A 14,811-nucleotide genomic window follows, 5' to 3' on the forward strand; every position below is an offset into this window, starting at 1 on the left:
TTCACCAGGCAAAAAGTCTGTATTTAGTAATTATTTTCCATAATTTCAGAATATAAAAAACGAGGAGTTGCCCCAGGTCCTCAACTATTTCAGGGAAACAGAGCTGGAAGAGGGAGGGAGGGAGGGAGGGAGGGAGGGAGGGGAGAGCTCATTCCTGCATTTCCCACACATATGTTCTGATTTAGAGCAACCATTTCATGCTTTGCAAAATATCCCTAAATAAAGCAAAACGCATTCATGACACAGTTCAAAATTAGGAACCCAAACAAAACAAGGCAAGTTACAGCGGTCTGCTGGATAGGGACAGCCTCTCCAGAGCCTCACCCACCCTCCCCCCAGAAATGCACAGGCTAGATGAGAAGGTTTGCTCAGGGAGGACCCTCAGTCCAGTGACATGCGAATTCAGGGGTTCCAGACACTGCTTCTCCCCACATCCTGCACCCTGTGTCGGGCTCCATGGGGGGAGGCACTGACTGAGCTCCATCACCTGGGGCTGTCACCACCAGCCAAGGGCCACAGCTTGCTGAGAATGTTCACAGAGTGCTGGGTACCAGCAAACTGCCAAAAAGAATTCCTCCTCAAATCTCCCCCACTTGACTAACATGGGAATCAAGATGAACAAAGCTCCAGGGTTGGCTCCACACTTGTACTCACACCTGTACCTTGCTGCTCACACCAAGAACTGGTTCTTGGCTGGGGATGGGGCTGGCTCAGTGGTAGACACTTGTGTGGCATGTGCAAGGCCCTGGGTTTGAAACCAGGAGATGAGGAGACAAAGAAAGATTTCTTAGCCAACTGTACTGAAGTGAAATCTAAGTGCAAATAGTATAGCTTATTTGGGGGGCATAATATGATAATGTCTGACAAGTGATACACCACTGCAACTACATTCACAGTCACCCCAGTAGCAGTGGGCAGAGTGATCATTGACAGCTGCTGGACCAGATAGGACATCCACTTAGCGATAGCACTCTTGGGTATTGCCAGGCTGAGTGGGCAACCCCCTGTAGTGGGGAAGCTGAAAGCCAGCTTCCTCACCCCAGACCTAACAATGCTAGGCTGCGGAGTATAAGCTCAAAAGTACAGCAGTTACTTAGCATAGATAAGGCCCTTAGCCTGGTCCCCAGTGAGCACACGCGCACGCACACGCATATATATATATATATATATATATATATATATATATGGATTTTGGGCTTTCCTATGGATGCAACTGTGTCTGTCTCCTGGATATGCTAAAGGATTAAACTCCAATGGGACTATATTTCAAAACAAGGGCTATACAGGGTGATAAGAGTTTTTTAAAAAGGCCCTGGGGCATCTGTAGTCCTATAGGGCTGATGCCTTTATAAACAAGACACACAGTCTCTCTCCTTCTACTATGTGAGGATACAGCAAGACCACCAACTGCAATTCAGGAAGAGCCCCCACCAGGAGCTGAACCAGCACACTTTGACCTTGGACTGGCAGCTCTCAGAATCACTGAACAACGTGTCTGTGGTCCAAGCTGCCCAGTCACAGTGCTCTGTTATGGCAGCCAAGTTGACTGAGACAGATTTTCACCAAAGAACCAAAAGGTTCTAAAGGCATGAAGCCTCTTTATCCAAAACCACAGTGGAGCACGTGTGCATTGAGTCCTGTTTGTACCCTTGATCGCCCAATAAGTACTCTGCTGTAGTCAACAAACCTCCTTCAGTTCTGGAGTGCTAGAGAAAATCCCTGGAAAAACACTGAGCTGGAAGCTTCATTTTTCTTTTAACTTACTGCCTCAGTGATTTCTAAGGAGAATGGGACACCAAACACCCATGACCCCAAGAAAAAACTGTGCTCCAGAAATCACCTGTCGAACTGCAGAGAGATGTGTTATGGAAACAGTACCCTGATGACCACCGTGCCCAATATGAAGACACTGTGTAGTGGCTGGAGGGATCAAAAGCTGGATAAGCCTAAAGATGGGCAGAGTAGAGGTCAGAGAAGATGGAAGTTAGGTTTGAGAGGTGCTGGTCTTTCTGTGGGCCCAACCCTGCCTCTCCAAAGCATAATTCAACAGAAGAACGCAACAAGGAGCTCCAAGAATCAGCATGGGCCACCTTTACATAGAGAGCTGGGGGTGAGGAAAGAGGAGCTGGCCCCACCCTGGCAAAATGATGCACTTCAGGAAGCCACTTCCTTCCATATTGAACCCAACTAGGTCTAGAAAGTGTATGATTTCACACTGTGCTAAGGACTGCAGTCTTGACAACTGTCCCTCTGACTTCCAGATGTGGTCTTCTGTGGACAGGATCTGTTGCTAAGTCCCCTAAAAGTCCCCATAGATAATACACACCCCTCCAAGAAAAAGGGAAAGAAGTTCTCAAATAGAGGTCACCCAGAAGAGCAAACTCCCCTAGAAAGGGCTCCCAAAGAAACCCCCAAGTTCCAATGGAGGACACTTGAGGGGATGGAGTCGGGGATAGCATACACTACAACAATGTCAGACCTTTGAAGTCAGGCCAGGCAGACAGGCCCAAACTGTATGTTCCAAGGCAGGCTTTCTCTTCTGGGCCTGAGAAACCAGGACTGAGACTGCCCAGTGGTCTGGGGGCGCACAGCTCTTCCCAGTCAGAGATGCTGGCAAGCAGAAGGACATCCTATCCTTTACGTCTTCCCTGCTACCAAACAGGGCACTCCCCAGGGCAAGCCCATTTGGCCAGTGCTCCAAGACTGTGGTGATGTTGAGAAAAATGTGCTAGAGTCACTCTCCAGGGAGGGTGTGGAAGAGCTCGCTGGCTTGCAGCACCCCCCACCCACACAGTCCAACCATCAAAATGGAAAACAGATGAGCCTGTTCAAGAAAAAGTTATTTATATTGTGGAATCATTCAGAGCAAGCAGAGACTTGAAAAGGTTTATCACCTGGGGCATAAGACTAATGATACTTGAGTCTTCTCGCACCAAAGGGCAGATGTGTTTTATGGAGTAAAAAGACAAGGAAATGTGCTGGTCTGATGCTATTTCTTGATTTCTACTTGTAATGACATATGCATGCTTGTTCCAATCAATCAAGGGAAAATGCTCTTCCATGAGGCAAGAACTCCTTTCCTGAAAGTCCTGCTTAAAGTTAAAATAAAGACAAAGCATATATTTGAATTAGACCAGGGGAGAGGATGTTGTGTCTAAGGGCTGCTGCTTTTCTGAGAAAGCCATCAGGAGGGACAGGGACATAACAGGCCTCTGCTCAGGGCCACTCATTTTATTACCACTGTAAGCCCAAAAGTTGTTTTTTAAGTAATAGATGGACATAAAGCTTTCCTGGATGATTATTATATTGGACTTCCTTTGGCCTAGAGGGATTTTTTTAATAATATCCAGGCTCTAAATGAATATTTTTATAATATTCAGGTAATATATGAAGGAAAAAACACTACAATAGTTCTGTGTTTGAAGACTTTTAAAGCAATTAAAACCCTTCTTAAAAATCACAGCAACCAGCCTCCTTGTGTCTATTGGACCAAATGTCTTATGGGTCAGTGAGGTCCCACTCTAACTGGTACTGCATTGAAGGTGAAAATAGGAACTGTGACTTGCTGGAGACAACATTTGCCAGAGTTTCTATAGGACCAGACCCTTTCTGGGCTGATGCTGTGGTCTCAGGAGAATCACCTTGACATCCTGCAGTGATGTGGATGTCAAAGGCCCCTGTGTGGAAGGCATAGCCTCCTGGTGGCACTGCTGGAAGATGAGGCACTGCTGGGAGGTCATTTGTTTGGGGGAGGAGAGCACATTTGGAAGGGACTGTGGGGTGCTTGCCTTGGAGTCCTACTCTTTGCCTCCTTGCTGCTAGGCAAGCTGCTAAGATAACCCTGGTTCCAGCATGACATGCTGCCTCACTTAGGCCCAACACCACAGGACAGGCGAGACAGCACCAGGAATTTCCAAACCCTCAGCTATTTCATTCCAGCAACCCAACACTTACCAGCACACAGCTTGCCTGCGGGCTTTTCTTGACTTCCATACGGAGGTGAATCCAGGTACAAGAGGGAGACCAAGAAGCCAAAGTGGCTCTCGAGGCAAAAAGAGCAGGCAACAAGAAAACATCCCTACTGATGAAAAAAGACCCCTGCGGAGGACTATGGGCATCCCAGCACTCCTCTGCAACTGAGCAGGCAGGATAGACACCTACAAGAAGCTGACCTGGCGAGTCATCTGCCCCACACCAAGTCCCCATGCTGAGATCCCATACCAAGACAACTGGGCTTAGAACCTGTTGTCCTGGAACCAAAAGTGCAGCCCTAGGACATCCACAATTCATGGGAGACCACCACAAAATATGTGAATTTATGCTGCAAATAAGTTATCCTTACCAAGCTTTGTTTTGTACATGCAAGAACATGTGAATGTATTCCTTTTTTCAAATCACATAAAGTCACTTTGGAGACTACCTCAACCTCTCTAAACATAACCACTTGGTATTTTGCCACTGATGCGTTCAGCTCTCTCTTAAACTACAGGAACAGGTAGTTGCAAGCAGGTCTTTTTTCCTCGATAATTTTGTCTGCATGCTATTTCTGAAAATGTCTTTGTCCCTTTTTTTTTTCTTTTTCACTGAGCCATGGCTTGAAAATATTTGGGTGAATCACCTTAATCTTTTTTCATTATTGTTTAATACTCCCTACTACAAATAGGCATTTGAGTTTTGTTTTCTTACTATTTCAAAAACAATAAATACTTGGCTAATGTATCTTTTTCTTCCTCACAAACAGCATTGCTATGACTAGCCTCATACATGTTTCTATGCCTCCCGCACTCAGTACACCTAGAAGGCAAATTTCAAGACATGGAATTACCAGATCTGTGCGTGCATATGCTGATTTTAAAAGGTATGACTAAATGCTCCCTAAGTGCAGGTAGCAATCTATACTCCACAGTTAAAGAAAATGTTCATTTTCCCACATCTTCTCTTTGAACATTGCCAGTGTGATAGTTGGAAATCCTAACTTATAATTCCTAAGGTAGCATGAGTGCCGGAACAGTGGCCCACCAAAGATACCCGCGTGGCAATGACCAAAGCTGTGCACATCTCACTGCACACGGCAGCAAGTGTGTGGTATTGCTGTGGCTCTGAGATGGGGAGGGCATCCTGGGCCTTGGTGCTGGGCCCAGAGTAATCAAGGCTCAAGGCTCCCTAGGAGAAGGATGCAAGAACTTAAGAGAGGATGATGTGTTGGGTGTAACCATGAGACACAGAGGGACAGGAAGACACTCCCCTGCCAACTGTGAGCAGAGGCAGCTCTAGAAGCTGCAGAGGACAAGCAGCAGCTTCTGCTCCCCAGCCTCCAGCCGAAGTGCAGCCACACAACTCACTCTAGACTCCTGGCCTCCAAAACCGTGAGAGGATATGGTGCACTGTTTTAAACATTTGAGTTTATGGCAATTTGTACAGCATCCAGAGCAAGCAAATGCAGTCAGTAAGAACAAGTTTTTTTTTTTTTCTAATTTTACTGTCTGCATATTACTTTCTGAAAGTTCCTTTTATAAATGTCTTTTCCCCATTCCCTAGAGCTTCCATAAGACTTTTTTGTAAGTCTTGTTTACTTGAGAATGATTGTTTTTGCCTCATCACCACAAACAAATTCTTGTCTATTTTTCTAAGGGCATAAAGCACACATCTAATCGAATCTTTTTTTTTTTTAGAATCTTTTCAAAGGCACATTCAAATGTTCAAAAGCCAGTGATTAAAAATGTCATTACTTTCCTGTCTATGGAAAGGCACATTTAGCATTTATTTCATTCCCATATGTTTAATCTAGTCTTTTGATCTTATCAATTTAATTACTGCATCACAGTTTCCCATTGGATCAGACAAGTATCTCATTATATTGTTATTCAAAAAGTTTCTTGGTTTTTCTTGCACACTTTCAAGTCTAGAGATTTTAGAACAGCCAAGCAAATTCTATAAAAGAACAGGCTGGGGTGCTGATGGGACCTGCACTCAATGTGTATGTTAATTTCATGAGAATGGATACCTCTCTGACATCACATTCCCATCCAACAATAACCTTTTCCTTTCTAGCTGTCCTGATCCTTCCGATTGTTCAGTAAAGCTGCAAATGTATTACACAGTTCAGTTAATATTTTCTTGGATAGCTGAATGGCTTGTTTCTGTTAGCAGGATTTTTTCCCCATTTCTTATTGTAATTGTTTATTACAGATAATAAGAGATACAACATATTTATAAGTGTATCCTCAGTCCAGCCAATCTTCAATATCTTCACACTGGTTTTAAGATTTTCAGTATTTTATACATAGATACTATTGAACAAACTGCAATTAGTACCAGTTTTATCATTTAAAAAGTATATATCTGAGGGGCCAAGGAGATGGCTCAGTAGAATAAACACTTCCCTGGTAAGCGCAAGGGCCTGAGTTCAATCCCTGGTTCCGCAAAAAAAAAAAAAAAAAAAAAAAAAAAGTATATACCTGGAGTTAGAGAAATGGCTCAGTTGTACAGCACATGCTTAGAATATGTGAGACACTAGGTTCAGTACCCAGCACCTGAAGTAGTAGTAGTAGTAGTAGTAGTAGTAGTAGTAGTAAGAGGAGGAGGAGGAGGAAGAGGAGGAGGAGGAGGAGGAGGAGGAGGAGCAGGAGCAGGAGTAGTAGTAACAATAATAATAATATAAAACATTTTTAATGTAGCTATCATCTGCTTTTCTTAACTTCTCTTTGGACAAAGTCTGTTATTTCGAACATGCTCACCTAGCTCTTTACAGCCTCCTTGCATTCTTCAAATGAGTCTCTGTAACAGCAGCTATGACTGGATAAAGCAGTAAGTCCATGCCAGGTAGTACAGAGAGGAACATCTGAACTACAACAAGAAAGGTGAGTGTGCAGCTCAGTAGCACAGCTCTTATGTAAAATGTGTGAGGTCCTGGGATTAATCTTTAGCATACAGATCTTCCCCAAAGAGGTATGGAATGTATAACTTTATTTTCCCCAAGTATAGGAGATAAGAATCCATCAGAAGTAGACGTGGAGAATTGAGTGAAGAAGGAAAGATTAAAAACGCATGAAGGAAACACAGAAGATGTAAGTTCACAGGAAATTGAAGCCGAGTGTGGCGGTGCATGTCCAAAATTCCAGCACTCAGGGCGTTGAGGCAGAAGAATCACTGTGAGTTTGAGGCTAGCCTTGACTATGTAGTAAGGTTAAGATCAGTCTGAATTACACATTGAGAACCTATCTCAAAAGGCAAAAGAAGTTGAAAAGGAATGTGGGTCCCCAAAATAGGGTGAGACGCTGCCCTTCAGAAAGGACATTTTTCCTATCCTTCTAGGAAGAGAGAAGATAAGGATGCTAGAAGTTGTGAGAGCCAATAGTATCTGCAACAAGGTATTTTCCCTTACACACACACACACACACACACACACACACACACCCCAAACCAACTGGAACCAGAAGTTTCTGACCACCAAGGCAGCAATGTAGCCTCGCCTTTGGACAGATGGTGACCTGCGCTGAGTCTTTTATAAACACTGGGTCAGGTCACATCCTGCAGCAGGAGATGTGGGCACCACTGGGAAAGGGTCTGAGGAAACCCAGATCTGCAGGGTCCTTGGCTGACCCCAGCAGCCAGCTCATGGGCAGGGTGCACAGCCTCTTGTCACCTTCAGGGCAGGTGAGCAGAACAGTGATTTCCTCCCTGGCCCATCCCCCAATGGACCAGTGCCCCAGGAGGGGCCAGGGCAACAGGGCTGCTCTTGTTTCCCTGCAGGTTCAATAATCTGGTTTTCATTGACCAGAGTTTTCAAGGCTCTCCCACCACATTTTTCTTTAATTATGATAAAAGAGAGTAACTTAATCAAGCATAAATCCTGTTGAAATAAGCAAGAGAAAATAAAGGGGTTAAGCCTGGAGAGTGGGGAGGGTGGAAACCCTACCCACAGTCCTCTGAATTTGGGAGAGAGCTTCTACAGGCCACGAAGCCCAGCAAATTAAAATGCAGCCTGGTCCCCACCCAGATTCAGTCCTAATCCTGCAGCAGGAAAGAGACACAAACGCAAGGCCTAAGTTGCTGCAGAGGTACCTAGAAACAAAGTCAGGCTTTGCCAAAGGCAGGTCCAGCTCTGCAACCTGGTTTTCCACCCACCTGAGTACTGACCAGGGTGTGGACCTTCTTAGCTCACCTGGGTAAGAAGGAAGCTTGCTCATGTGTACGTGTGCATGCATACATGCACACAGTAACAGGCAAATGTGTATGTGTGCTTTCATGTGCACATGTATGTGCAAAGATTTGCAGATATGCACTTCAGTACACCCCAGAGAGTAGCAGCTCTCAAAGCATCTAGCAATCAATAGTAGTCCCTAGGAAGTCTGCAGAAATGCAGAAATCCAGGTCTATTGCAGGCCTATAGAATCACATACTGGGGGGAAGAGAAGAACTGGGAAATTTTTAAGTAAGATGTCACTAAAATTTGGAACTGCTATTAGTTAGAGCACATGTCTGTTTAGAAGATGGGATGGAAAATGTGTTCCTTCATTTAAACAGCCATTCTGACTGTTTAATGCCCTACAAAGAACATTCGGGCTCCATGAACCACTAGGAGTCTTAGTGCACATGGGCACCAACTCCCTCACCTTCCATAGCAGCCCTAAGAGCACCTTCAGCTTCCTGATGAGGTAAGTGGAGCACAGAAAGGTTGAGCAGATTGGCCCAGCAAGTAGAGGCAGGACCAAAAATTACAGCCAGCACCTGGCTCAATGTCTACCTCCTAAACACACACAATGCCAGGCATCTCCCAGGGCTGCAGGTTAGCAGGATTATGGTTCCCATCTACCGTGACTGCCAAGGACAGATGAAAGCCGGGTGTGGGGCTATGGGAGCCAGGCAGGACAGTCGGTCAGTCCACCAGAACATGCACCTGTGTAGGGATGCCAGCACCATCTAGGGCTCTGGGCAGAGCATGACTCAGTCTGCACAGGAGCGCTTCCACCTTTTGCACAGACTGAGGATGGCAAGGCACCTTCTGCTTCTTCTAGACTAAAGGTCCTAAGGATCAGGTCATTTCTCCTTTGGGTAAGAATGGATGGGTGCTTGAGCCACCACTGAGAACATACCTCCAACTGGATACACCATCACCAAGAAAATAACTCAGAGCAGATCCAGCCTTCCCCAAGCCCACCCAGGGGGCTCAAGCTCCTGCAGTCCCGAGTGCAGGTCACCACTCTGGATGGAAAGGGCAGCTCATACTGAAGGCAAGGGAGGGAAGAGTGTCATTTACAGAGGCAAGTTCAGACCAGAACTGCGTGGTGTGAGGAAGGCACAGTAAGAAGATACAGTTAGGATGGAAATATTCAAGTTTTCCTAGCGATTTAACACAAACGCCACCAAGAATCACAGCTCACTATCACTAACCCCGAAGATCGATGAGCTTATACCAAAAATTGATACGGAAATGCAGGGACCAAAAACAGCCAACACAATTCTGAAAAGGATCACAAATTCCAGAAGTTGAGAGAGTAGTGACTCACACATGTAGATGGAATAGAAACCAGGGAGTACAAGTAAAACTTTCCACTTAGGGTCAACTGCTTTTTCACAAGAGCACCAAGACAATTCAGTGGGGAAATAGAACAAGTTCCCAAAAACCAGTTATAGAGGCACTGGGTGTTCACATAATTGTCTGCATTACTTTTCTCATTGCTGGGACAAAGTAGCTGACACCCACAAGTTAAAGCAAGCAAGGTTTGTTTGGGCTCCTCATAGTCTGTGGAGGTCTCTGTTGGCTGGCACCAAGGCAGAGAGGTGTGGCAGAGCAAAGACAGTTCATGGCAAGACAGGTAGAAAGCGGTGAAGCTTCCTTCTTTTTGCCTTTTTTATTCCATCCGGGCTGCAAGTGTGTTCATTGGTGGGTGCCACCCACACCCAAGGTGGTTTTTCCTTCTTCAGTGAGGCCGTCAATCCAGAATTGTGCTAAACAAACCTGCAGACTAATCCAGTATCACACACCCATGATCCAGGCACTTCCAAAATCTGACCCCATGAGGCTTTGGGGGCACATCTAAATATAACCATAACATACAGAAAAATGTTGAATCCCTTCCTCACAGAACACACCAAAAGTAACATACATCTTCCAGAAAAGGAAAAAACTACTCACGATACAGGAAAAAGCATTTTCAAGTCATGTATTTAAAAACAGGCTTCATAATATATATAAAGAACAATAATATGAAATGGATGTTTTGTGTTCTCCCCAAATTGATATGAAGTGCTCACCTACCACATGATGAAATTTGAAGAAGAGGGCCCTGAGAAGGAATGAGATTGAGATGAGGTCATGAAGGTAGTACCCAAATGGGATTACTGGCCTAACAAGAAGAGCAAGGGAGCTAGTAAACATACAGGGAAGGTGGCTTTTATTTTCCTGACATCATGATTTCGGACTTTCACTATCCAGAAACATTAGGAATAAATATCTGTTCCATAAATCACCCAATCTGTAATATTTTGTTATGACAGCCTCAGCAAACCAACACAAGCATAACTAAATAATAAAGACAAATAGCTTGATCAAAATATAAAGTATTTAAACAGCCATTTCTTCAAGAAGATACACAATAGCTGTATTTCTCTAATGATGATGAAACAGAAACAAGTCAAATGTTCCTGTATTGATAAACAAATGAAATGTGCTATACATGTAGAATATGACCCAGCCATAAGAAGGACTAAAGTACTGACACATAGCACAATGTGGATGAAACCTGAAGCATTAGGCTAAGGAGCCTGTCACAACAGACCACATAGAGTACCATTCTACTTACATGAAATGTGCAGAATAGATCCGAGGAGACAAAGTACTCAAGTAAATGGTTAGCACGGCGGAGAGGTGGGCAAAAGGGTATGATGGCTAATGGCATGGAGCTTCTCTTTTAGGGTAACAAAAGGTTCTAAAAATTAATTATGAAGAGTGCACAATTCTGATTATACTAAAAACCACTGAGCTGTAAACTTCAAATAGTAGGGTCAGGGAGATAGCTAGTAGAATAAGTGCTTGCCTGGCATGCACACGGTCCTGAGTTCAATCCCCAGTACCACAAAAAAAAAAAAAAAAAAGTTCAAATAGTAAATGGTACATAAATTATGTCTCAAAGTGCAACATAAGAAAGACTAATCTGAAGACACTGGACATGAGAAGGGAATGAAAACAGGTTTGTACAATATAAAAACTAGAAACAGAGGCAAGGAAACAGAAATGAAGTGGAAAACAAGATGAGTCCAGGAATAAGCATAGCTGAGCAGCCATGTCAGTCAGCTTTCCCTTCCCATCACAAAATATATGACATAAACAACTTAAAGGAAAGAAATGTTTTCTGTGGCTCACAGTTGCAGGGCATCAGTGCATAGCTCTGCTGCTCTGGGCTCCTGGCAGCATAGCACATCACCGCTAAGTGACAGGAAAGGAAGGGAGGGCTGGGATCTGCAGGTCCTTTCAGTGGCCACCCCCATGACTTAAATGCCTCCTGCTATGCTCAACCCCACCCCTAGACAGTTCTACCAGATCCCATAGTGCTGCAATCTCCAGACTGGGCCTTCTTTACATATCTCCATGATACTCTGGGTTTATACCCAGGAGACGAGCCCAGGGCTCAACACTTGCAGGCTTCTTGCCATGTGCACTTCCTATCTTACCACTGTGTGGACTTCTAATTCAGCCTGAAAGGTCCTGGAACTCCTGGTGAGTTACCCAGGTTATCAGACCTGCCCTGGAAAAAAGAATCCTTGTGATTCTGAACAGATTTTAGCTGAAAGAAGCCTGGTTTTTCCCATGAAGACATTGCTAAGGTCAACTCCCAGCCCACAATCCTGCTCTAAGCCTTACGTCCAGCTAGCCATCCCCCACAGACATGGTCTTGGGTATCAGGTAGAGACAGCTGAGAGGCAGAAACACTGTCAGTGCACATGGGGAATAGAGGGAAGGTCCAGCCCTGTCATTAAGAACCACAATCTTAATTATGACTTAGACACATTATAATTCTCACCCAAGTCTTCAGGAAACACCGCCATATATCAAAGTGTGAGGAAGGCACTTGGTGGCCTGGAATGTGAAATCACACAGATCAAGCTGTCTGCGGTGAGTCAACCACCGACCAGAGCACATCATGTGCAGTCAAGTCAGTTCCTCCTTGCAGCTGCAGTTCAAGAGCACTCCACCTCCTATGTCCCTAAAGACTCGGCCAAGAATGCAATGAGGAGAGGAGAGGACCTCCTTAGCCCACACTGACTCAAGACAACTTCCTTCAAAGACAGGTAATTTTCACTGAACAAAGCACAAAAAGAGAGTAGATAAATCATGTCCTGATGAATCCAAATGGACTGTATATTTTACTTACGCTGCTGTTACCCCCTCTATCATATCTTTATCTGCTCTTCAGGGGATAGAGAGACTTAAAGAAAAAATTCCTTTATATCACCTTAATCTATGTGCTTCTCTAATGGGGAGTCTAAGGCTACAGAATTTCCCTCAACCAGTTTGCTTCTTATAAAATGCTTTCCTTAAAAGCAAAGTCCAATAGTTCCCTGTAACCTAGAAAACCTTCTATGTATAACCTACGTATCATAATATTTTTCAATATAGTTCTCAAATACGTTAATTCTGCACAGCAATAAAGAACTTTAGAAAGTTCTTTAACAAAGGGGAAAACTACAAAAAGTGACGCATACGTGAGGACTTGCTTGTCTTATACTATCCACTAACAGGCAATTTGCAAACCTGCAACCTGGACACAAAATGCTCAGATTAGGGACTCAAAGAATTGACTGATTTGACTGTGAAACTGTTTCTTTGCTGACAAGAGAGTGGTGTCAGGAAAGAGCAAGTGTGGACTGTTGGGAACCATGGAAGCAGGACATTGTTCAAATGTGTGAGAGTGGGGCTAGGCCTCAGTGCCTACAGCAGTCAAGCTACCTGAGTCTTGAGAAGAATGCATTGGATATTGTGAGCTATTAGCCACTAGGCAACCTTGTGTTTTGCAACTTTGTGAAGGTATAAATAAAGGTGCTTACTATTGTTTAGGGGTCATCTCCCCAACCAGGCAGAGGGGCTACCACCTGACCCATTTCATCTTCTTGTCTATCTTTTCCTCTTTCTTGCCATTTTTTCTCCCTGAGGTACAATGGATCAAACAGAGAGACCTGTGCCTCTATGTAGTGAACCACAAGGGAAAAAGTTTTGGACTGCAGGAATGCATTTTAATTACTTGTGTGGTGACCACAGTCAATAGTATGTTGTATATTTCAAAAGAACTGCCTGCTATTTTTGCTTGGGAAGGGGGACTTGTTGGGATCTCAAAACCTGAAATCTGCAAATATTTCTCAAAATGAGGTTCGTGCACAGTAAGGCAAATCAGGAAATAAAATTTGTAAACTATGTGTTCTGACCAAAATACCTGGAGGCGCACTCTGCTCATCTCTCCACTGGGTGAAGCTATAAAATCTAGACAAAAATGAAGAAATAGTACCAGGGATGCCTCAAAATGCCCAAGACTAAATTAACCCAAATCATACAAAAGGCATCAATATAGATGCCTTCCAGCCTTGCCTATGGGGTAAAAAGATAACTGAATCTTTCCCCCTCTAAAGGAACATAGATACAACCCCAATTTCTTTCTTTCTTCCACTTTCTTCCTCTCCTTTGTCTTGCATGCAGTACTTAAATGTGGAAGTAGGAGGAGGTGACAACCAGACTGCAGGAGCTTAACACTAAGAAGAAGCTATGTCTGTGATCAGAGGGGCAGGTCTACTAGGTGGCTGAACCTCTCTAATTCCTTTCCGTTAGTCTCTGTTCTCCAACTGCCTGACATATTCAAGATGAACAGGTAAGTAAAACGCAAAGTTTTGGTACCGCAGGATTGAAATGAGAGTTCCAGGTAATTGCAAATACTGAGAAGATGGGAAGGAGGGAGAAACTCTCAAAAGTGATCAGAAGGATTGCTTAGAAACTCTCAAGACCACTCATGAGCTTTGTATGTGTAGCTCTGCCCCTCAAACAGATGTGAGAACAGAACTGCAAAACAGATCCAAGTAGCAGACAGGTCACACTGGGGCACACATGATCTGAACCGCACTACAAAGGCTTGGGAAGCAGAAGTGACATCAGAAGCAGAAATCAAGGGGCTCCTGGGAATTTGTGGCATGGACCAAGAGATTAATTGCCTGCTGGAATAATATCAACATTCCCCATGGGGGTCAAATAATATCCAGAGATTCATAACCAACACACAATCTTTAAAAATCTCAAAGTTACAACTGAAGCATCCTCAATGACAAAAATGACCTAGATAAATCTCAGAAGATAGATAGATAGATAGATAGATAGATAGATAGATAGATAGATAGATATTAATGATGTTATAGATGTTACAATTATCTGGCAAAGACTTCAATACAGCTGTTATAAAAACATTCCAACAAATAAAGATAATCATTGTGGAAACAAAAGGATTGTGTCTCAATGACATAAAAATGATTTTAAAAAAGGAAAAATTATTTGAGAATGAAAACATCTAATACTTGAAAGGAAAACCTCCATGGATGGGACCAGGAGCAGTATGGAGGTGGCAGAAAAATATAAATAAAAACTATAGAATCTGAAAAGAAGAAAGCAAGAAAGGAGGGAAGGAAAGAATGAAGGAAGGAAGGACAGAATAAGGGAGGAGAGAGGGAGAGGGAAAGGGAAAGGGAAGAGGGAGAGGGAGAGGGAAAGGGAAGAGGGAGAGGGAGAGGGAAGAGGGAGAGGGAGAAGGAGAGGGAAGAGGGAGAGGGAGAAGG

At 43.9% G+C, this 14,811-nt stretch overlaps 1 protein-coding gene and 1 pseudogene across 3 annotated transcripts in view; one reads left to right on the forward strand and one right to left on the reverse strand.

The window, feature by feature from the left end:
* Positions 1 to 14,811, reverse strand: part of Ror2 (receptor tyrosine kinase like orphan receptor 2) — a 256,307-nt gene that overhangs the window by 131,371 nt on the left and 110,125 nt on the right. The gene's annotated exons all lie outside the window — the stretch shown is intronic.
* LOC101562558 overlaps positions 8,596 to 14,811 on the forward strand; it is a 38,120-nt pseudogene continuing 31,904 nt past the window's right edge.

The sequence above is a fragment of the Octodon degus genome, unplaced genomic scaffold, assembly GCF_000260255.1.
Source record: "Octodon degus isolate 3935 unplaced genomic scaffold, OctDeg1.0 scaffold00192, whole genome shotgun sequence".
Lineage (NCBI taxonomy): Eukaryota > Metazoa > Chordata > Mammalia > Rodentia > Octodontidae > Octodon > Octodon degus.